The following is a 23,908-nucleotide window of genomic DNA, read 5'->3' on the forward strand; positions in this document are numbered from 1 at the left end:
GAAAGAAAGAAAGAAAGAAAGAAAGAAAGAAAGAAAGAAAGAAAGAAAGAAAGAAAGAAAGAAAGAAAGAAAGAAAGAAAGAAAGAAAGAAAGAAAGAAAGAAGAAAGAAAGAAGGAAGGAAGGAAGGAAGGAAGGAAGGAAGGAAATTTACTAAGTACTTACTATGTGCCATGTATTGCAGTGGGAAAAGGTAAGGGCTTAAAAGACCTTGACAAATATTCAGCTAGGGTGACTTGGGTACTTCATCACTCCCCCAATTTTGTTTAGTGTACTCTGATCCCTGGGCATCAGGCAGCCTTACAGCTTGTGCTGGCACAGAAGACAACCCTGGGAGGGGTAATACACAGGGGGATTACACCCCCAGAAATGCAGACATCAAACAACTTTGAGCAGCTAAATTGTGCAGCTACATTATTGTGACAATATCCCATCTGTCTCTTCTCTCCTTCTTCCAAAATGACAAAGTTTTACTTCGACAGTCTCACAAGGACTAGTCTGTAGCTCCCACACCCAGTGCTCTGGATTTCCCTGCTGGTGACAGAGAGATCCAGCATGAGAAAAACACCCTCAATTCCTCTGAGTTATTGGCCTCCATGCTGCCCTGCTTTCCTTGGTGTGCTAACAGTTGGGATGTTCAATAACTAGTTGGGCCAAAGGTATTCTAGTAGGGCTATGCACAAGACTTTTGCATTTATAGGGCTTTGGAGATAATTATGAGAAATAAAAATGTCAGTTATGGGGGAAGAGACACCCTCCCTTCCATGTGGTGGGAATCATGTGCTCTAGTTTTTCATATAGAAATAGTCTCAGAAAAAGGGATCTCATGCTGAATCATCTCTGTGAATTTCCACTGTAGCAGTCAATGAGGGAAAGAAATTCCATGGAATTTCAGCTTTGAATATTTAAGGCTAATATTTCAAATAAGAAGTATCAGTTTGTGTAGCAGGTATAATGTTGGATTTGGAGTTGAGATAAACTGGGCTCAAATCTCATCTGACAGTCATTAGCTGTATAACCAGAGGAAAGTGACTTGACCTCTCTAAGCCTCAGTTTCCTTGTAGATGAAATACTCACCAGTATAGCACTTGCTCTAGGATATATATATTCCTCCTATCTCCTACTCAAACTCATATAGGTTGGATTCCCAAAGGATAGCTACCAATTTGAAATCAAGGGTGTTTCTTTGTGATTACCTATAGTTCTAGAGAACCTACCCATTAATTATAAGTCAGTTGGTACATTTAACTCTTAGCAAAAGCATTCAATAAAATGGTTCAGTAATAAAAATAACTATAAAATATTTCCCCCATAAAACTGAAATGTATTCTTCCAACATCTATGGGAAGAGTGGAACTCACGACTTTTGGACTGCATGGTCCCAATTTCCTTTCTCTTTTTTATGTGGGTCTTCTCTACAGCCAACTCTTGATTACTGGGACAACTTCTCTGCCGACTCTCTTCTCTGCTGCCAGTAGTTCTCAAAACTACTTCAATGAAGGCCTCTTCTGAAATCCCCCCAAAATCCTCTGTCACCCAGTGGCCATCATTCATTTAGAGAAAGGTGATGGACCATGAAAGGATCACCATGTATCAACACCTTGCTAGCACATTAACACCACATTACTTCTAGTAACTACTCTTTGCTTCCTGTGATTATATCAATATTAAGGAAGAGGAGGACCAATTCCTGCCCCCTTCCCTTAAAATATTTCATAGAATTTTTACAATAAACTAAGGCTCTTTATAAATGATAGGCTTTACAGACTAAGGCTCTATAGAAATGAGAGATGGTTATCATCTACATTAATGGGAAATAGGAAATTAGTTCTTTGGACTTTAAAGAAAATAACAAATCTTGCTTAAGGAAAATGAAATTGGAACCAAGTTGGCCTAGAAAAGAGAATGAGCAGAATTGATTTGTATGAGTAAGCAAAGCTAAGACTTTCCAAAAGGTTTCAGGAACCATCGTTTTATGTCCTCTTGGGTTAGGTACTTTTTATCTCTTTAAAACATCTGATCTGTTTTGCCTTGTGAAGAGGGAGGGCCCAGCAGGCTGACCTACATGTGTCAGTCTCTTGTCTCTGCAGGTCCTAAGATTGATGGGGACTGTAATTGTCTAGCATAATGCTGAGGGTCTGATGCAGGACAATGAAGGCAAAGTGCCCCCCAGCTTCCACACAATGGTTCCCAGTGATGGATAGGCTCCCATTTAATGGCATAGAGTGGCCATGGCAATTACTAGTGAGCTCTGAAAAAGACAGGAGCTGTGGGACAGGGGCAGGCCCAGAACCATATGAGGGAATGTTTCCAGGCATCGATTGGGGAAACAATAAGTCTTGATTTTGAAATTCATGTGATGAAACCCATGGAGGAGGATTCTAATAATATGGAAATAAATTCCATATGTTATCGGATGGGAGTGCGTGTTCTGAAGTGCATTTTATAATCTTAAGGAAATGCTGCTACACTTTGTTTTAAGAGCCACCCCCACCAGGACTTGGGTGGATTTTATTAGTAGCAAGCTCACTTTGGCACTATTAGACAAGCAACATGTCTGAATTAATCACTAAATATTAGGAGGTTTAAAAATATAAATAAAAGCTTTCACTTAAAATTCCTTGAGACATTTTTTTTCTTTTTTAAAAAGAAAATCTTGTTGCACATGTAAGACCTATGAGCTTGCTTACCATCTCAGGGAAGGGGGAAGGAGGGAGGGAGGCAGAGAGGGAAAGAATTTGAGACTCAAAATTCTTTTTAAAATGTTGGAAACTTTTTACATTTAATTAGGGGGAAAAGAAGAAAAAAAAAAGAAAATCTTGCTTGATTAGAAAAGAACTTTAACCTCCCCTTTTTCAGTTGTTTTTAATTTTACCCAGCTCCTGAATTGGAAAGGAGAAAGCTAAGAAGCAGCAAAGGCATCTTGGGAAATGAGGCAGTTACTAAGTAAGTCAGTTAATGGCAAAACAGGTAATGCTATCTGATTCCTCCACTCCAACCCCACTCCCCTCCACACACACACCAGATCTGACTGTTCTTGTTTTCTCTATCAATGGCTGCAAAGAATGCTGTCATTCTTCGGGTGAAGGCCTGATGGAGTGGGCAGGTCCCTGAGGGAATGGTAAAGCAAGCTGGGAGTTTTGATCTTGCTCCAGCCCCAAGGACTATCTCAAGAGCCTCCTAATTGGGCTCCCAGCTTCCTCTCTCCAATCTCTCCTTCACACACAGCTGCCAAAAAAAAAAGAAAGAAAAAATGTTCATAAAGCACATCCGATCATACCACCCCTTCTCAAGAAACTCCCTACTGCCCTTGGGATAAAATACAAATTCCCATTTGGCATCTGGTCTTCTCCAGCTCCTCTCAGTTTAGTCCCTTCCCTCCGTTGATTATTTCTTCTCTCTCCTATATGTAACTTGCTGTGTATATATTTGTTTGCATGTTGTCTCCCCCCATTAGACTGTAAGCTCTTTGAGGGCAGGAATCATCTTTTGTCTCTTTGTATCCTGGTTGCTTAGCACAGTGCCTGAAACTTAGTAAGAGCTAATAGAATTTATTGATTTATTGATTAAAGCTCTTTTGGCTCCAGGCTATTTATTTCCCATCATTACCCTTCACATAGAAGCTATATTCCAAGGCAGATTGGAGGAGGTACAAGCAAGCCCTCATCCCCTTTGTCTGACCACTCCAGTAGCCTTCTGGATAATCCATCTTCCATTCAATAGCCAAAAAGATTTGCTTAAAGTGCTCGTTTAACCGTGCCACACATCTACTCCTAATGGCTAAACTCCCAGTAGTCTCCATCACTCTGCTAATCACAGATGTGCATCTCTCTTTGGCATTTAAATCCCTATACAACCTGGCCCTCTTCCCTATCCCATTTAGTGTTGAGTATCTCTTTTGCCCCAATGGTTTCTCCCCTTATGCCAAAGTCCTTTACTTTGGTGGCCCAGCCCTGGGCTGAATCTTTCCCTTTTGGGTCCATTGTAAAGCATCAGCCCCTCACTGTCATTCCTGTCTGGGTCTCCTTTGTTACCATTTTCCTTTGTTACCATTGTAAAGCCAATCAACTATCCCTCTCACCCTCAGACCCCAGGTTCCCCTAGAAAGGTATTTAAGCTCTAATGGTTCTTGAGAGTTTTTCTTCCAAGTGGTGAGACTCCCCAGGGTCAGTCACCAGAGCAAGCACAGAGTCAGGGGGACTCTGCCAGGGTTCGAGGCTCACAGCTTTGAGTGGAAAGGCCTATTCATGCACTCACCCCTTTCCTCTAATTAAAAAGTGGTTTTTCTGACTATTTTAATAGTTCTGTGTTTTTTCCAGTTTAATACCAGTCTACTTTCTATTTCTTATACTGCACTGGAAGACACTCTATCTCTAGCCTCCATGCATTTGCCTTGAATGCTCACCCTCTTTATCTCCAGCTCCTTGCCTCCTTGGCTTCTTTCAAAGACAGCTCAAATCCTGGCTCCAGTAGGAGATCTTTCCTGGCCCCCTCATCTTACCATGTCATCACAAGAGAGACATGAATAAAAATACAGAACCTGAAGCCTCTAGCTTCCCTTCTCTTTGCCCAGTCTCTTAATTAGGGCATAAAAATTCATATCTAGATAAGAAGAACTCCACATACCCCCGCCCCAGCCTTTCAATGCACCAGCCACCAGATAAGGAAAAGCTAGCCCCTGATATGCTCTGTAAGGAAGAGCAGTCCATTTTTGCCCTGAGTGAAATAAAATGGAAGGGACAAATCTCTTCCCAGACTGGCCCTGTGACAGTGAGCAGAAATGATGTTTGTCGTTGCCAGGAAGTAGGTCTTCAACAGAGAAATAAAATAAATTAGATCATTCCAAAAGGATAAATTTGCCAAAGAAGATGCCTCTTTTCTCCTGGCATCTCAGACAGTTGGGTGTCTCTTCTTGACAGCTGCCAAAGTCATTGATTTCCCTTAAATGAAAATCTAGGGGCAACTAGGTGAGTCAGTGTCTATAGACCCTGGACAAGTCATTTGACACCCTTTGACTTACTTTTTCTGCCTTGAAACCAACACATAGTATTTATTCTAAGACAGAAAGTAAGGATTAAAAAAAAAAACAACACAAAAGAAAATTCAGGGGGCAGATGGGTGGCTCAGGGGATAGAAAGGCAAGTTGGAGTTCAAAGGATTGAGTTCAAATTTGACCTAGGCAAGTCACTTAACTCCATTTGCCTCGCTCATGCCCTCTGACTTAGAGTTATTACTAAGACAGAAAGTAAAGATTATAAAAAATTATATATATATTCAAGAACAACAGGTCAGGAACCCCTGCTCTAGGATAAACAAGGAATTCCTTTGGTCAAACTCTTCCATCTAGTGCCTCTGGTCTCCTTTCTGTTTCTTACACAAAATACTCTGTCTTCAGACTCCATGAATTTTCCCTGGCTGTCCCCCATGCCTGAAATACTCTTCCTCCTCATCTTCATCCCCTGGCTTCCTTCAAAACCCAGCTAAAATCTCACCTTCTGCAAGAAGCATTTCCTGGTCCTCCTTCAGTCCTAGTGCCTCCCCTCTGAGATTCTCTCCAGTGCATCCTGTGAGTATTTTTTGCACCCAACTGTTCACATGATTTCTTCCTCCTCTTATTATATTTTGAGCTTCTTGAGGGCCGGAATTGTCTTTTGCTTTTTCTTTGTACCCCCAGAGCATAGCATTGTGCTCCACACATGGTGGTTGTTCACTCATTTTTCAGTTGTATCCAACTCTCCTTGAAACCATTCAGGATTTTCTTGGCAAAGGTGCTAAAGCAGATTGACATTTCCTTCTCTGGCTCATTTTACAGGTGGGGAAACTGAGGCAAATTGGGTTAAATGACTTGCCTCAGGTCACATAGCTAGTTAGTGCCTGAGGTCATATTTGAACCCAGGAAGGTGAGTCTTCCTGTCTCCAGACCTACGCACTGTGCCACCTAGCTACCCTTCCCTTGACACATAGTAGGTGCTTAATGATTTGATATAAATAACTTGACTTAAAATCATTTATAGCCTGGCCTCAGGCTATCTTCCCAGTTTTGTAAGGATGGGGGATGGGACAAAAAGAGCCAGAACTATTGGTGACCATTACTGACAGTTGGGACCAGAGAGGATTCAGGGAGGCTCCGAAGGAGGAAGGAGGAGGACTTCCAATGGAGGACTGAAAGAGGGAAGAGGAGAACATCTCAGCTCGAATCCAGTCCTGAGGGCTTCCTGAGGATCTTTCTTTGGACATTGAAACTCCAATTCCCTGGTCAAAGGCATCCCATCACTTCTCATCCAGCAAGACTTCAGTCAGCTAAGTTTCTGGACTCCATTTTGGGAGCTATCTCTTGGGCTCAAACAGTTCAAGATAGACGAATTACAGAAAGTGCTGAGGACTGAGAACTGAAATTCCAAGTCATTGCAAAACACAAAATCATTGAAAAACATCTGAAAGTACATATAACACACACACAAACAATTGATTGACATCACTGACAAAGCATCACAATCTACATTGTTCCTGTATCCGGACCAGAGAGCCTGTCCAACAACACGTATGATGACAGACAATATGTGATGGAGAAACAGAGAAAGGGAAAAGCATCAAGAGAAGAAAAGAAAATTGGGAAAATCACCAAGAAGAAAGATGCAAGAAAAGAGGACTTGAAAAGACATTGTGAAAAAACTTTTGAACTTCGAACTTTGCAAAAATGGACAATTGCACAAAGAAGGGGACAGAAGGAAACCATTTATGTAAGACTGGTGCGGCGATAGCACAAAAACACAAATTAACCTCACACTTTAGGGATAATGCAACCACAGTACATAGCGTCAAGATACAAGAGAAATCAGGGGGCAGCTGGGTAGCTCAGTGGATTGAGAGCCAGGCCTAGAGAAGGGAGGTCCTAGGTTCAAATCCGGCCTCAGACACTTCCCAGCTGTGTGACCCTGGGCAAGTCACTTGACCCCCATTGCCTACCCTTACCAATCTTCCACCTATAAGTCAATACACAGAAGTTAAGGGTTTAAAATTAAAAAAAAAAAAAAAAAAAGATACAAGAGAAATCTACAGACAACCTGAAGAAAATTGACAACTTTGAAAACAAGAGTGAGTATTTTGCATGCACAGTACATAAAGAGAACACAAAACACAACACAAAACTGATATCTAGTCAAGACCTCGTGTAAATAAGCGAGTGTCTGAAGATTGTGAAAATACAAAATGTATATGTCTATAATGTAAATAGTTGCAAGTTCCATAATATTTTAACCAAATAAGAAAATCAAGAGATTTTCTTGTCTGTTAACATCGATATGCAGAACTAATACTTGTACAAATGTATAATAGTTTAAATAATGTAAATTTTGTATATACCTATAACATCGGTTGAAAAAGTAGAGTAGAATTGTAGGTAATAATCCCTAACCATGTAGATAGTGTAGCATACTAACAATCTAGCAGATAATTAGGACATTAGACATAGGGAAAGTACAGAAAGGGCTAGGGAAGTTCAAAATTTTTTTTAGCGAGCTAGTGCAGGGAAAGCATAAGAATAAAATATATATAAATGTTGTTGGATAGATAACTAAGAATACTAACATACTAAAACAGATTCACTATATAAAAACTAACATTGCATTTAAAACACAGGTAGTTTAAGCATAATTTGATAACAGCTAAGAATAATAAGATAATTGTACTGCATTACTTAATAGATTTATATATATTAAAAGTAGAAACAAGTTAAAATTCTGTTAAATAATAACTTAGAAGAATTTAAGGATAAGAAAATTGTTACACTGTAAACTTAGACATTGTGTTTGATGGAAAACTTTTCTTGTTACAAAATTGTTTTGTACCCTGTAAAAATTGTTATATAAATTGCAACCCTCATTCCCCTACCAACTTCTCCAAACCCCGTCTTAGAATAGGAATAGATAATTAGTATAGTGATAAGAACAGATAAGAATTTATTATTTTGGAGGGAGGGGGAACATAAGATAAGAATAGGAAATAGTGATGCAAGAATTAAGTGGGACTTCTGGAAAAAGTCCCACCACACGAAACCGGGATACTGTAAGGATGGGGGATGGTAAAAAAAGAGCCAGAAGAAGGCCATTGGTGACAGTTACTGACAGTTGGGACCAGAGAGGCAATTCTGGGTAATTCTCCAGAGGAAGGAGGAGGAGGAGGAGGAGGAGATGGAGGCCAACATCTCAGCTCGAATCCAGTCCTGAGGGCTTCCTGAGGATCTTTCTTTGGACATTGAAACCCCGATTCCCTGGTCAAAGGCATCCCATCGCATCTCACCCATCAAGACTTCAATTACTGGGTCACCTAAATGTCTGGACTCCATTTTGGGAGGGATCTCTTAGGCTCCTCCCCCCATTACCAAACCTTGCTGAGAGACCCTTTCCGGTTTGACTTTGCAATTATAGAAAAGGATAGAAATAGGAAATAGAAATAGAAACTGAAGGAGAAGTGGTGAGGGGAGGCACTTGGGAGCAGGAACACCAAAGGTTCCCACCCAAGTGACATCCCATAGAAATAGAGAAGAGGGCACCCCAAAAATCCCTCTGCTCTTCACCCCTTTCCCCAATCCCTATATTGATATTAATAAAAGACATTCATTAGTCAGATAGCATTCCAGAGTGTCCGAGTGACGAGGGGAGGGGAATCACAGCTTGATCTGGCTGCCTCCATCTTGAAGCCAGACCACTCGCTGTGAAGTTGACTGACCTCTGGTGAGGCTTGCGTGAACCCTGCCCTCATTCAGAATCAGATCGGGGACCCAATACCTCATCTTATAGGGAAGCCTTGCCCCCTACTCCTGAGGGGCGGCACAACCATCCAGGTCACCCAGTTTAGGGGTGACACCCCCTCGAAGTCTTGGGAGTATATAATCGGCAGGAGGGGAGAGCTGGAAGAGAGTATCACCTCATAGACTCTCTCCCTGTCTATCTCCCCTCCATCCCTAACATTAGTTATTGGCTCTGATTATTCTTATAATTTCATCCTTCCCACACTCTGTGGCCCAACTAAACTGACCTTTTCTTTCTTCCTCACACATAGCTCTGCATGTTCCAATTCCCACCTTTCCACTCCCCATCCACCTTAGACGAAATGCATTCCCTCCTCCCTATACAATTCCTTCTAGATATGGCCAAATTCCACTTTCTGGAAGATGCCTGTCTTGATTCTCTAATGGCCATTGTCCTCCTATACTAATAACCTTGTATTTGAATCCCTTATATTGATGCTGCCTTTGTTCCACATACATATGTAATATGATCCAGGTGATTTTTCTTTTTATTGGCTGTTCCCATTATTAGATCACAAGAGTGAGATGGAAAGAATAACAATCAATTTGTATTGAACAGAATGTTAAGAGTACTTGTCTTCCCTAATAGCCCCTTGATAGCAAAGATTGTTTCATATTTTTGTCTCTTCATCCCTAATGGCCAGCATAGTGCCACTCATGTAGTAGGTATAGGGAGAGAGGCTGCACTTGTAATTTCACTGATATAGGGAACTCCCAGGGGAAGAATTCTCTCTTCTAGTGTAGGTCTCCTCAACATAAAGTCTTAGTTGCTTAAAACTCTGAGAGGTTGTACCCAGACTTTATGGCAGTATCCCTTGCAGCTTGAACCTGAACAGGCTGTTCATTTCTCCAGATCTCCCTTTGTTCTTCAGCAAGATGAGAATAATAATATTTTCAATATCTACCCTATAGGATGGTTGTAAAGAAATTGCCTTATAAACTCTCAAGGGGTAGAGATGGGAAATAGGCACTGGACCTATGATTCATTGGCCTAGGGTACTCTTGTCTATGCCTGATGCTGAAGCCAGTGTTTGGTTTTTTAATTTTTTTTTTACAATAAATAAATAAATAAATAAATTGAAGTGTTTTTAAATTTTTAAAAATTAAGTTTTTTTAATAATTGTTTTCTAAAAAAGGGAAAAATAGGGGAGCAACTAGGTGGTCTAGTAGATAGAGTAGCAGACTTGGAGTCAGGAGGACCTGGGTTCAAATTTGGCTTCAGATACTTCCTAGTGGTATAATCCTGGGCAAGTCACATAACCCCGAATGCCTTAAAAAAAGAAAAAAAGAAAGAAAGAAAATCAACATATTCTATTAAATTGAGCTCCTTGTTCCCAGGTTTTCTCTTGACTTCTAACACTGACACTTTCAATGAATGAATGAATGAATGAATGAATGAATAGATGAGCAAGCATTTACTAAACACCTTCTCTGAGAACTCATGAGAGTTGCTTAGGGCAGAGATGTCAAATTCATTGCCCCTTGAAGAACTCCTTGATTAAAATGTAATTGGGAAATGTTTAGCAAAATAAATTAAAATAAGATACAACACAGATAATGTTCATTTGTGGTTTTCTAAGTCAATATGAAGGGCAGCTAAGTGGCCAGTAAATAGAGTCATCTTCCTGAGTTCAAATTTGGCTTCAGACACTTAGGAGCTGGGTGACCCTGGGCAAGTCACTTAATTCTGTCTACTTCAGTTTCTTTATCTGTAAAATGAGATGAAAAAAGATATGTCAAACCACTCCAGTATCTTTGTCAAGAAAACCCCAAATGAGGTCACAAAGTCAGACATGACTGAACTAAGTCAATATGTGACCATCAGGATCTGTTTCTCTTTGAGTTTGACACCACTGATCTAAGCAATCAATCAACAGGCTTCTTTTTAAACCTTATCTTTCATTTTAGAATCAATATTAAGTATTAGTCCCAAGGCAGAAGATTGTTAAAGGCTAGCCAATGGGAGTTAAGTGATTTGATCAAGGTCACACATCTAGGAAGTGTCTTGAGGACCAATTTGAAACCAAGTCCTTCTGTCTCTGGTCCTGGCTCTCTCTCCATTGAGCCACTTAGCTACTTTCCCAAAAAAACCTTTATTAAGCCCCTATTTTATGCCAGAGCTCCAAGGAGACAAAATGTGACAAAAGGTAGTCCCTATCCTCAAGGAGTTTACAGTCTAAGAGGTTGCAAGAGGGCACTGAGAAGCTAATGAGACATCATCTGTTAGAGGTGGGACTTGATCCCAGATCTTTTGGGTTTCTAGCCTGTAGACTTTAAGAGAATGATAGAAGTGTGAGCCATTACTACAGATCACAGGAGGACCATGGAGAAGTACAGCAGGGTAGGAGTGGGCTTTAGCCCAAGACAAATAAGGAACTACGAGAAAACTGGAGGGAAAGATGCCATCAAAGAAATTATTTTTTGAATACTATCTTTCTTTAATTAATTTAGAACATTTTCCCATGGTTTCAGAATTCATGTTCTATCCCTCCCCTCCTCCCACCCCTTCCCATAGGCAACACACAATTCCACTGGGTTTTACGTGTATCATTGATCAAAACCTGTTTCCATATTATTGATATTTACACTAGAGCAATCATTTAGAGTCTACATCCCCAATCATTTTCCCATCAACCCATGTGATAAAACTGTTGCTTTTCTTCTGTGTTTCCACTCTCACAGTTCTTCCTCTGAATGTGGATAATGTTCTTTCTCATAAGCCCCTTCGAGTCATCCTGGATCATTGCATTGCTGCTAGTAGAGAAGTCCCTTACATTGGACTGTGCCACAGTGTATCCGGGTATAAGGTTCTCCTGGTTCTGCTCCTTTCACTCTGCATCCATTCCTGGAGGTCATTCCAGTTCACATGGAATTCCTCCAGTTCGTTATTCCTTTTAGCACAATAGTATTCCATCACCAACAGATACCACAATTTGCTCAGCCATTCCCTAATCAAAGGGCGTCCCCTCATTTTCCAATTTTTTGCCACCACAAAGAGCGTGACTATAAATATTTTTGTACAAGTCTTTTTCCTTATGATCTCTTTGGGGTACAAACCCAGCCATGCTATGACTGGATCAAAGGGCAGGCAATCTTTTAGCACCCTTTTGGCATAGTTCCAAATTACCATCCAGGATGATTGGATCAATTCATAACTTCACCAGCAAGGCATTAATGTCCCATTTTCATCAAAGAAATTTAAAGAGCAGATAAACAGATAACATGGTTGAGGGCAAGGTGGATGGCTAGGGTGACCCACTGACATCCTCAAGATGGCAGGAGAAGGCAAAGAAAACCTCCAACACAACCAATGGGCCCTGGATAAATCCCTCAAGGAGTGGGATAGGCAGATTTGGAAGAGTCTCTATCTGTGCCTCTAGAGGAAGCACCCACTTAAGATGAGATCTCATGTTGATTTGAATAGTGGGGTGGTCTGGGGCCAGGAATGTCACTCTGTGTGGTTGCTGCTAGGAGAGGGGTTAGACACATTCTCATTCAACTCCAGAAGATGTGAGTTCAAATCCAGCCTCCAATAGAAACTAACTATAAGTAGGCAAGTCACTTAACTTCTATCTGCCTCAGTTTCCTCATCTGTAAAATGGGTAAAAGTAAAATGGTTATTTCATTTCTGCTTTATCTCTCTGGGTGTTGATGAATTATACACCATAGAACTGTCACTGTTACAGGTCCAACCCTAACTCCCTCATTTTACAGCAGAGGAAACAGAGGCTTCCATGGGGCTAAGGGACTTGCCCAAGTGAACATGGGCAAAGCCAGGATATGAGCCCAGGTCCTAGAGATTCCTAATGCCATGTTTGTGGACTTGAAGATTCCCAGGCTTGTGGGTTCCCCTACACACACTCTTCAGGGATGATGAAGTAAAACACCATTGAAAAGAACGTCCTTGTCTCACAGAGGATGTTATAGCAAAGCTCTGGTACCGTAAGAAAGTAAACAAATCGTATTACTTCTTTCTGAACCTTTCTCCCAAATAAAGCACTGAGTGACTTTATTCTGGCAATGCCCTCCAAGAACATCATTTGAGACAGCTAGGTGGCGACACAGTTCACAGATCCCTGAGCCTGGAATGAGGAAGACATGAGTTCAAATTCAGCCTCTAATACTTACTAACTCTAAGTAGGCAAATTACTTTAATTTCTATGTGCCTCAGTTTCCTCATTTGTAAAATGGGTGTAAAAATAATACTTATATTCCCAGGGCTGTATGAGGATCAAATGAGATAACTATAAAGCTTTTAGCACAGTGATTGGCACATAGTAAGCCAGCTTTCTAAGCACATAGCTTATATGAGCAGGCTGAAAATTAAAACAAATTAAGAACTATGAAAAAAAAAAGCTAGAGGGAAAGATGCCATCAGGGAGCAGCTAAGTAGCTCAGTGGATTGAGAGCCAGGCCTAGAGATGGGACATCCTGGGTTCAAATCTGACCTCAGACCTGTAGCTGTGTCATCCTGGGAAAGTCATTTAACTCCCATTGCCTAGCTCTTACCAGTCTTCTGCCTAGGAACCAATACACGGTATTGATTCCAAGGTGGAAGGTAAGGGTTAAAAAAAAAAAAGATGCCGTCAAAGAAATTGAAAGAGAAGATAAGCAGGTAACATAGTTGAGGGCATTCTCAAAATATCAGGAGAAAGCAAGAAAGGACTCCACCACAACCAATGGACCGCCATTAGTGAGCACATGCAAAAAAGGAAATATTACATAGCTGCACAAATAATAGCTATTATTATTATTATTATTATTAAATCACAAGATGGAAGAAGAAGAAGAATCCATTTGTATTAAATTGTCTATTTCTTGAAAAGCATTTGGAGAGAAGAAAACAAACGGAACTCCCAGAAACGCTTCTTTTCTAGATTCTGGTGATGGTTTGTCCCGTAGCAGAGAGAGAAAGTTACCTACCACAGTGGAAAGAGTGCAGGGTTTGGGATCTGAGGAAAAAGATTCAAATTGTATCCCTCCTATTTACCACATATAGGACTCTGGGTAAGTAATCTCAATGGTTTGGACTTTAATCCCTCAGCTGCAAAAAGGATGACCTTTGAGGTATCTCCCTTCCATCTCTAAATCCCATCACACTATGAACCAAAGAGCTCCTCCAGGCTGGTCTTCTGCCTAGAGGAATGGGGCTCTTGGCTATTGATATGGGAAGATGATTTAAATAGGAAGAAATGATCTGTGGAGAATTTGAACCTCTAGGAACAGAGTATTCTCTGATGAGGAATTGTCCAAATGTTTTCTCACAGTGAAGGCTGGAAAAAAAAAATCCCTTACATCTTACAGCATTAGCTTCATAACTCAGTAAACGTATGAATATTCAATCAGTTTGGAGCTCCCAGAATATGTGGGACAATCCTGAGGAATAGGAAGGAGGAACAGAGGAAGACAGAGAAGTTACCCAGAGGGCTCTGATTTCTGTCATTTATACACTAGGGATCATCTACTACAACCTTCAGATTTTACAAATGAAGAAACTGAGGCTAAGAATAGCAGTGACTGGTTTGTGATGACACCAAGAGGAATTGAGCCCAGGTCTTCTGGTCTCCGCTGGGTCTTTTCCAGCTCTCCAGGGATACATGAGACAAAGCAAATGGGAGTCCAACCACAACACTTTACAGATGGGAAAACTGAGGTTCAGAAATTTTAAATTGTTTTCTGGTTGTTCAATCGTTTCAAACTCTTCCTGACTCTGTGAAGTCTATATGGAACATTCCATCCATGGGGTTTTCTCAGCAAAGATACCAGAATGGTTTGCCATATCCTTCTTTGGTAGATTAAAGCAAACAGAGGTTAAGTGACTTACTTGCCCAAGATCTGAAAGCTAGTAAGTATCAGGGGCTGAATTTGAACTCAGGTCTTCCTGACTCCAGACCTACCACTCTGCCCATGAAGGCATCTAGCTACTTCCTAAGAGTAATTTCTGAGTGGCAAATCAAAGAGCTAGAGCATAGATTTAAAGATCCTCTAATCCAGCCCTTTTATTTTAAGGGCGAAGATGGAAAGTGACTTGTTCCAGGTCCTGCAGCTAGATAGGATGAGGAGCAAGATTTTAAGGGAAGTAACATATTTATTGTTGTTGTTTTCAATTCCGTCCAATTCTTTGTGATTCCATTTTGGGTTTTCTTGGCAAAGGTCCTGGAGTAGTTTACCAGGTCCTTCTCCAGCTCATTTTGCAAATGAGGAAACTGAGACAAACAGGGTTAAGTCATTTGTACAGGGTCATATAGTTAGTAAGTTTCTGAAGCTGGATTTGAACTCTAAACTCCAGATTCTGTACTCTATCCACTGTACCATAGTAGACCTGTATTTAGGGGCTGATAACTCACTTGATGAGTTAGTAGTTCTGCTGAATTGCCTCTTTTTTTGGTCTTTGTTATGTGGAAAGAAATCTACATTCTCCACAATTTAGCCAAAGTGCATCTGAGACAGACCAGCTTTTTTGCTTGGAGAGATGGCCAAACAGGAAGCTTCCCCTCTGCTCATTAGAAATCTCTCTGATCCTAAGGAATATCCACTTCTGCTTTATAATCATCATGAAACAAAAGACAAAATACCACAGTGAGGGAAAAGCAAAGTACATTTAGGTTTAAGGTTTTTGATTTTGATTTTGATTTATTTCAACTGAACGATAGTAAAGTTAACCACCCTTGGAGAAAAATCTTCCTGAAACTGCTAATTACTCCACTTCCAATCTAGTCAAATAAGATCAAGACAAACTGCTCTTAATTGTGTGAGAGTTTATTTTTCATATACTGTATTAATTCTCACTTCAGGCAGGGCTCTAGAGAAAGGCTCCAAGTCAATGTCTGTATATTAGGGAGAATTACTGTGGATTTATGGGTCTGGGATCTGGGTCAGAGATTCCATTCAGGCTACTGCCTTTTGAATTTTCTTTGTCCTTAGGAATCCCAAAGAATGTCTTCCTCTTTAACACAATTTGGTTAATAAATGAAGGAGAGAAGTGTTCTTTTCCTGCATACATACAAGGCCTGTCCACCTGTGGAGAAGGAGAGTAGATGGTTTGATAGCCCATCTCTTAATTAGCTATCCATCAGTTAGAAAAGTCTTGGGATATTCAAGAGAAGAGTTGACTAATGAGTCCCTAAAACTATTTATTAAGCTGTCTGACCCAGCTTCGGGGGTGGTGAGTATTTGAGAGGGCCATCAACCCATGTGTCACTTTATCGGTTATGATGCTGGCTTAACCAATAAACAATAAATTAATATTCTTACCCAAAAGTCAGTCTCACAATCATTTTCATCATAACAATTGGGTTAAACAAGATGACATTCCCACTCTTGGTTTGGTTGCTATAAATAAGCCTAATAGTTTCAGGGAATCAAGATTCATCTCTGAAATTGATTGTCTTCAATTCAAGGAAGACTGATTTGGTCTTTAATTCAAGGGAAGCCAAAGGGTTCAGAATAGGAAACTGCCATAATATTCATGATATGATTTCTTCATTTCTTGAACACTCCTGAGGCCTTAGTGGTTAGGCTTTCACAATTATGGGAAATAGCTCCCTGAGTATGGGAGGGGGAAGCGATTTAAGAGGATGTAAAAACAAAACATACCAATAAAAATTAAAAAACTTAATGATCCTCAGAAGCCCTAGGTTTGAGTAACAGGTGCTGACATTTATTTGCTTGTGGGACTTCATACATATTAAAGATAAAAGATTAGCCGCAGTATTCACATCTGTAAAACAAAGAAGGTGATTATAATACTTGACCAGGCCCTAAAATTCTCTTCTGGGGCCTCATCCTGACTAGATGAGCCAAACTAAACCCACCAGACATCAAACTGGAAAAGTTAAAATCTGGCTTTCTCAGTAGACTGTACAGTTCTTCTCTGAAGACCTCCTAGCTTCCTCCAAAGTGGCAGCCATAGTGTCCCCCAGCTAGAGAATCTGTCCCTGTACTCCCAGTTCGATTAAGCTATTAAAAGTCAGATCAAAACCCAGCCTCAGCCACTTCCCAGCTGTGTGACCCTGGGCAAGTCACTTGACCCCCATTGCCCACCCTTACCAATCTTCCACCTATGAGACAATACACTGAAGTACAAGGGTTAAAAAAAAAAAAAGTCAGATCATCTTTTACGAAGAAATATTCACTTCAAAATGTAAAATAGAACGTTTATAGATGTCTTCTTGAGAGATGTAGGAGCCATGACCCTCCATCTCCTTCACCACCTTGGGCTCTGGAGAGAGGAAGAAATTTGATTCAATGCTTGGCTCAGTTCCTATAGAATCCAATACCAATTCCAAGTCCCAAATTCCCACCTTGGGCTCAAGTTCCAGGCATTCCAACTTCCCCATGAGACTAACTACTTAATGGTAGCATTCCACCAGGAAATTGAATTCCAAGGACACTGTGGCTTGAACTCCCTACTCTGGTGGGTCTGATCATCTGACCTGAGAAGGACAAACAACCGAGAACAGAGATCCCAAGTCCATTTCTCAGAGCTGGAGTGAAAGAGGGAGAGCAGGGGAAGGAAGTCCTTCCATTTTCACCTATTCAATTCATGGTAGCCAAGCTGTGGTTGAACTTCTATTCAAAGATCCCAAACTGTGGGATCTTCATCCTTTGAACTAGAATGAGTGGCAGAAGAAGCCATGGTCTCCATTTTGATAGTTTTGAAGAAAAAGTAGCCAATCAAGGGAGGCTACTTTGACCCATGAAACAAAGGACAGAGGTGCCTCCATTTTAGGCATCTCCAAGAAACCATTTATACAAGGCACTATTTGTTTCTTCTCATGACAAAATAAACACTAGGCTTGGATTTCAGCTGCCCTAACTTGACTTAGCTCAATTCTTTTCTTCTTAGGTGATTTTTTTTTAATTTACAAGCATTTGTTTTTTTTTTCAAATTCCCTCCCTGTATTAAGAAAAACAAAGCCTTTGTAACAAAGAGACTTAATCAGGCATATTGGCCCTATCTAAAAATATAGATCTCTTTCTGCATCCTGGAGTTCATTGTTTTTCTGTCAAAAGGTAGATAGTATTCTTCATTATTGGTCCTCAAAGGCAGTAGTATCAAACTTAAATAGAAATGATGGCTGCTAAGCCATACAGAAGGATCCCTAGAGGCCACATATTGGCTTAGAATATCACATGCTAACATTATCTATGTTTTATTGTATACATAAATATTTCCCAATTACTTTTTAAAAAACTTTCATTTTTTTATCTTAGAATTATTACTGTGTATTGGCTCCAAGGCAGAACAGTGGTAAGGGCTAGGCAATGGGGGTTAAGTGACTTGCCCAGGGTCACACAGCTAGGAAGGGTCTGAGGCCAGATTTGAACCCAGAACCTCCCATATGGTTCTCAGTCCACTGAGCCACCCAGCTGCCCCATCCTCCTAATTACCTTTTAATCTGTTTTGGAATCCACTTAGAAGTGCTACCTTAGCACAATATGTTCAACACTGGCTCTAAGGCATCTAAGTATTTCAGTGGATAGAATGATAGAAGTCAGGTGTAAGGATGGGATTTGTACAAGGGGGATGGGAAAAACGGAGCCAGAGAAGGAGTGGCTGACAGTTGTTGACAGTTGGTGACAGAGGCTTGGTACTGGTTGGTTGGTTGGTTGGTTATCCTTCATACTCGAAGAGGACCAAAATGACATGGTATGGCTAGGTCAAAGGGTTGGGGGCTTTGGGGGCTTAATTCCAAATTGCTTCCCAGAATGGCCCAAATGTCTTCATCTTTCTAGGTTCAGCTGAAGTCTCACCTCCTCCGTGAAGCCTTCCTTGCTTTGGCAAGTGAATGTGTTGTAGTGGAAAGTTAGTCATGTCACTGTAAAGAGGACATTTCAGTACTTTGGTACTTAGAGGATTGGCTTACCTTTTCCTCCCTCCTTCCTTAGAGCCTGAAGGACTCTGAATGGATACCCATATGCTATATCTCCACAAGGCATTCAAAAGTGTGGGGAGGAAAGCGGAGGGTTGGGAGGAAGAGCCATAGTACCGATACTTTCTGTAGCCAGCTGAGAGTCTGAGAAACTTGGAGATTTCTCTTCAAACTGCTGCCAAAGTTATGGATTGGGTACCGTTATAACCCACTGGCCATAGATTTAGAGCAAAAAAGGAACATAGACATCCTCAAGTCCACATCTCTCATCTTTTGGTTTGTTGTTCAGTTATGCCTGATCCTCTGGGACCCCATTTGGGGTTTTCTTGGCAAAGATATTAGAGTGGTTTGCTATTTCTGTCTCCAGATAATTTTATAGATAAGGAAACTGAGGCAGGGTTAAGTGGCTTGCCCAGGGTTACACAGCTTGTAAGTGCCTGAGGCCAGACTTGAACCCAGGTCCTTCTGACTCCCAATAGAGGTCTGACATTCTATCCACTATGCCACCTAGATGCCCCAGTCCCTTCACTCTTGCTGATGCCTGCCTTAGTGTGACTTGCCCCTGCCAGCACAGAATTTAAACTAAGAATACAAAGCTTCCCCCATCCTAAATCTTCATTGCCTTCCATCTCTGGCAGGGTTGGGAGGACTCTAGGTGGCGGATCTGCTTCTTATTATCCTGTTTTAACTCATTAAACTGATTTGCTTTTGATTTCCATTTTTCTTTTCTTTTCTTTTTTCTTAGTTAAGAAGTTTCCAGTTGGCGGAGATGAAAATGAGCCAGAGAATCTTGATCCAGAGGGGTTCTTAGCCTTATTTTTTTTTTAAACCCTTACCTTCCATCTGTATATTGTATATTGGCTCCAAGGCAGAAGTGTGGTAAGGGTAGGCAATGGGGGTCAAATGACTTGCCCAGGGTCACACAGCTGGGAAGTGTCTGAGGCCAGATTTGAACCCAGGACCTCCTGTCTCTAGGCCTGGTTCTCAATCCACTGAGCCACCCAGCTGTCCCCCTTAGCCTTATTTTGTATCACAGGCCCTCTTGGGCATGGCAGCCTAGTGAAACCTATGAACCCACTTCTCAGAACCATGTTGGTTACTCATGTTCATAATTGGCAGACATGCCAGATTTCAGTTAGAGGTTAATGAAAACAAAGATGCATTTTTTCCCCATCTAACTCCATGGACCTCCTGGATTCTCTTCATAGACCTGTGGACCTCAGGTTAAGAACTCTTGATCTCTTGAACTCTTGTGTAATAGTGACCACATAGCCCAGTCTATTTGGGGATCTTCTGTTACTCAGGAAATCAACATAAGCATTTATTTTTTTTAACTCATCTTCTGACTTAGAATCAATACTTAGATATTGACATTTAGAATCCATTTCAAAGCAGAAGAGCAGTAAGGACTAGACAATTGGGGTTAAGTGACTCACCCAGAGTCATACAAGTAGGAAATGTCTGAGGTCAAATTTGAACTTTGGACCTCCCGTCTCCAGGCCTTATTCTCTATCTACTGAGCCACCTAGCTGCTCCCCAACAAGTATTTATTCAGTGCCTGCTGTGCTAGGCCCTTGGGAGACAGAAATATAAAAAATGCTCTCATAATACCTAAATTCTATATGAAAAAGCAAGAGGCCAAAAAAGTCAGTTTCTGCAACACTAGCAAATCCACAGACCAAGTCTAACAGGTGGTGCAATGTTGCCTGTTCTTTTTTGTGATTCTATAATTATTCACATGTAGTGACTTTTCTATCCAACTAGATTATAAGTTCTTTGAGTTCATAGTCTATTTCTTCATATCAGACACAGTTCTCGATGCTCAATAAATGCCTATGGAGAAGAATTAGCTTAATCATGTTGATGATCAGATTATAATCATAGAATTCAATTGAATTCAACAGATCTATGATAGCAGAATAGCTAATGTTAAAGAACTTCCTATGAGTCTCCTGATTCTACCCCATCAGACTATGAGATTCGTGAGAGAAGGAATCGTTGTTTTTAAAAACCCTTACCTTCTGTCTTAGAATCTGTTCCAAGGCAGAAGGGCAGTAAGGACTAAACAATGGGGTTAAGCGACTTGCCCAGGGTCCCACAGCTGGGAAGTGTGTGAAGCTGGATTTGAACCCAGGATCTCCCATCTCTGAGCTTGGCTCTCAATCCACTGAGCCATCTAGTTTCCCTCAGGAATTGTTTTTTTTTTTGTCTTTGGCACTATATCTAGCACATCTGTTATTCAGCCATATCCAACTCTATGACCGCACTTGGTATTTTCTCTTTAAATAAAAGGGGTGGGGCAGCTGGGTGTCTCAGTGGATGGAGAGCCAGACCTAGAGATGGGAGATCCTGGGTTCAAATATGGCCTCAGACACTTCCTAGCTATGTGACCCTGGGCAGGTCACTTAATCTTCATTGCCTAGCCCTTACCACTATTCTGTGGTACACAATACTATGTATTGGCTCCAAGGTAGAAGGTAAGGGTTTAAAATAATAATAATTAATTAATTAAGAATATTTTCCCATGGTTACATGATTCATGTTCTTTCCCTCCCCTTCTCCTTCCCCACTCTTGGAGCCAATGAGCAATTTCACTGGGTTTTACATGTATCATTGTTCAAAACCTATTTCTATATTATTACAATTTGTAATAGAGCCCACTGGGTATTTTCTTGGCAAAGATACTGGAGTGGTTTGTTATTTCCTTTTCTACTTTTCCACAACTACTAAGCATCAGATTTTAGTAGGAGTATGGTATGAAGAAGAGAACACACATTTGGAGGAAAACAATCTGGGTTCTAATTCTAATTTTGTATTTACACTTCTATAACATCAGGGGTAAGGTCCATTCCCCTTTCTTAATCTCCTTATCTATCAAATAAGAGGATCTGACAAGGTGATCATTAAGACTCCTTCCAACTCTGAATCCTGTGATCAGGAAATCAAAGAATGTCCCAGTGGGAAAGGACTTCAGAAGCCTCTTCTACCAAAACAATTGAAGCCACACCTCAAGTTTCCAACTCAAATGTTCTCCTCAACGTTCATCTCTCAAATTGAATGATTTTAAGTACCAGATGGGATGGGAGAGACTTGGCTCCATGGCAGTTCCTGTTCAAAACTAAAAACACCAGCAAAACAACTAAGGGTTTAATTGACCACAAGTTCAATAGAAGACAGTATGACGGCCAAAAAAGAAAAAAAAAAAAAGCTAATGGAATAGCAAATAGGCATGTATGACTGGACCATAAAGTGCGTGGAATAGAGTAATGTATAAGAAGCTGGGAAGGACAAGAAGCAGCCAGATGGTGAAGACCTTTAAATACTAAGTGGAGGAGTTTATGTTTGATCCTAGAGGTAATAGGAATCCATGGGAATTTATAAATCATTAAAATCAAATTGAGTTTATTGTCTACTCTCAAAAGCAGCAGCTCATTCTACTTCTGAATGGTTAAGAAGTTGTCCTCAATGTTATTAATTATATATCATCTTGTTCTCTGATTATGTCACGTGTGACATTATTGCCTCCCCTGGATTATTATAAAGTTTTTATGGCAAGAAGTATGGTTTCTGGGGGAAGCTCAGTGGCTCAGTGGATTGATAGCCAAACCTAGAGATGGGAGATTGTGGGTTCAAATCTGGATCAGATACTTCTGTGTTATGATTCTCCTCAGGAGGGACTATGTTATTGCTGTGAATTTTGATTTGAAATTGACCCTAATTTAGAACAGAAGACTATCTCCCAGAATCCAGAAGGCACAATGAAGATGCCTGCAGAGACCACACACTGCACCAGAAGATCCAGAGTGAACTTTGAGATATGGCGTATTTAAACTTTGGGGGGGTTGAATGCATTTATTTTGAATGGACACTCTTATGCCAAAAAGGGGGCTGCCCCCAATTGGCTTTTTTGTCAATGCATCTAACATTGGTTTTGTTCTTCCTCCCTTTTATTTCCCTTTTATCTCCAAATTATTGTAAGTTTTAATTTGATTATGTTTCTATGATCCATTGAGGAGGTTGGTCTCTCAAAGGATCACAGGGGGGAATGTATAGTTGGAAAATCTTGAATCCCTAGAACTACATTACCCAAAATTCCTTTCTGTATTACCCACAATTCCTTTTCCTTTCTGTTTACATGTGTCTTTTGTGTGATTGTATATAAGTTTTGGGTAATGTCCCTCTAGCTCTCTCTTCCACGTGAATTGAGTGGTGAACGTTCCCTGTGTTCTCTAGATTTCTAGTTAAATATTAATAAATCTTGATAAATATTATACTTTGGAAATATTGAATATTAATTTTAAAATCCACATTTCCTAGCTGGGAGACCCTGGGCAAGTCACTTAACCCCCAATGCCTAGCCCTTACTGTTCTAGAAGCATTCTTCCATGTCATTAACCCCCATAACACCTAGTATTGTCAAAAGGTAAGAACAATAATTCCTTTTGGGTTGAGTGATCGAGATAGTGACCATCTGATTACCTCTTCCTTCTTATCAGCATACCACAAGAGAAGGGTTTCCACAGGAAGGAAATCACACGAATACATATATGATTGGGGAAGCTGTGCTTTGGTCTGATTGTTCAGGAAATTGACTTGGAATTATGAAAGAAAAGACAGAAACTCTTTGACCCAGAGATCCCCTCACTGGGCAGATAGCCTGAGGAAGTCCAAAACCGATAGAAAGAATCCCTGCATAACAAAAATATTTATAGCAACACTTTCTGTGGGACTTCCGGCCAAGATAACTGCCTCAAATAGAGACAGACCATCTAGCTCCCACAGCCTCACTCCAGCAAAAAAAACCTCAAGATAGGACCAGATGGAATAACAATCAAGCAACCCAAGAAGAAACTACAGGAAGTGACTTCTTTCACCATGGAAATTCACAAAAGTCATCCAGAAACCCATTGGTGAGAGAAGGGGGGGGGGGGGCAACAATAAGAGCCAGCAAATCCAAAGATCAGTGAAATCAGATGTCCAGGTCCTGTTCCTATTCCAGGATCACTATGGGAGAGCAACCATGCCAGTAGAGAGAGGTGCAGCTTGCCAGGCTTTGTACACAAAGGCAGCAAAAACAGAGCATTTCCCTGAGAAAGCCCCAGGTGGTTCAATGTAAACCCTGGAAGCAACTGAGAGTATGAGCAACTAGTTGGATGAGTCTGGGCTCATTGCAAAGGGGGGAGAGAGAGAGAGAGAGAGAGAGAGAGAGAGAGAGAGAGAGAGAGA

This window comes from Gracilinanus agilis, chromosome 5 (genome assembly GCF_016433145.1).
Source record: "Gracilinanus agilis isolate LMUSP501 chromosome 5, AgileGrace, whole genome shotgun sequence".
Taxonomy (NCBI): Eukaryota; Metazoa; Chordata; class Mammalia; order Didelphimorphia; family Didelphidae; genus Gracilinanus; species Gracilinanus agilis.